Here is a 1701-nt window from a genome sequence, read left to right on the forward strand (position 1 = left end):
GCCCGAATCGCCCAAGCACATCGGCCCGCACCCCACAGGGCGAGGACTGTCTCACGCCGGCAAGCGAGACCCCAACGCCGGCCAAGAAGGTGGGCAAGGACCCGGTCTTCGGCGACAGCGTCGAAGACGAGGTGCTCTCCCCGCTCCCGGCCGCACACCCCACCCACCGCCCTGACACCGCACCGTTCCATCAGCACACGGTCGAGTGCACCGTGGATCCGAGCATCGGCGTCTGCTTCGTCGAACCCGGCATGATCAAGACCACACGGGTTCGAATCCCCTCTGCTTCCGCACCCTCCCGCGCGGGGCTCATCCTGACTCCCCATATCGATAGGACGAGCTCAACACGAAGCTCTTCGAGGTCCTCGACTCGCACAAAGAGATTCATCCAAAGATGACGACGTTCGACCGCTCCAAGAAGAAGGCTATCATCTTCCAGGGCAGGACAACTGGGCGCGAGACGCCAACCCGTTCTATGAGGGCACCGAGGGCTGGACCAACGTCCACTACTTCCGCAAGCACTTCACGACCACTCCCAAGTACCTCAGCGCGGCGCGCGCGCTTGCCAGCAGCCGCGTCACCGGCCACTGCCTTCCCGCCACCCACAATGAGATATCATGACCTCCCACCCTCTGCTTGCAGCGGCTCGCTGAGGTGGTGAAGGTGGTCCCCGGCTTCAATAAGGAGGTCAAGTTCTACAAGCGGGTCACGCACGACGACGGCGCCACCGAGACGGAGCCAACGACGCTGGACGAGATCATGCAGATGGAGATCACGATGGTGCTCCCCCCCCAGCCTCAGTCGAGGCGGGAGAGCGAGCTGAGCCGCAAGCTCGAGGCCGCGTATGCGGAGGTGGCTGCCGCCAAGCGGCAGCGCACCTAATTCACACTACACACACATCACACACACACATAAGAGGGTGTCTACTGCAAAAATGCTGTCCTCTACGTGTGCTGGGCCAGCGGACTGGGATGGCTCTTGCCTCTCATCCCGCCGACTCGAGCCGCATGTCCGGCCTCCTTTCGAGAGGAGAACTTCTTTCTCCGCAAATTTCACGCCACGCCTCTTTTCGCCGGCCGTTTTTTTTCTTTCTGGCGCACATATGAGCGGCGCCATCCCATTCCAGCTCGCCGACCTGGCTCGGGGCGACCTGGCCTCGCTGCGCGGCTTCCTGTCTGGGCAGGGGACGCGCGGCACGTCGCTCGCGGCCCAGCTCGACGCGCGGCACGACACCGAGAAGCAGGACACGCTGCTCACCTGGGCCGCTCGTCACGGGCAAGCCGAGGCGGCGCTGCTGCTGCTCGAGGGCGGCGCGAGCGTGGGGGCGACGAATGGCGGCGGCGCTTCAGCGCTGCTCGTCGCGAGCGACAAGGGCCACCTCGAGTGCGCCCGGCTGCTCCTCGAGGTTGGCGCAGCGACCGACCAAGCGATGAACGATGGCACCACGCCGCTGAGTGCTGCGAGCTTGGCTGGCGAGATCGGCTGCGTTCGGCTGCTCCTCGAGGCTGGCGCCGCGGTCAACCAAGCAGACGCTGGAGGCTTCACGCCGCTGTGCATCGCGAGCGAGAAGGGCCACGTCGAGATCGCGCGGCTGCTCGTCGAGGCCAACGCGGCGGTCAATCAGGCCGATGATGAGGGCACCACGCCGCTGTACGTTGCGTGCCAGGAGGGGCATTTCGAGTGCGCCCAGCTGCTGCGCGA

This window comes from Emiliania huxleyi (assembly GCF_000372725.1).
Source record: "Emiliania huxleyi CCMP1516 chromosome Unknown EMIHUscaffold_1997, whole genome shotgun sequence".
Lineage (NCBI taxonomy): Eukaryota > Haptophyta > Isochrysidales > Noelaerhabdaceae > Emiliania > Emiliania huxleyi.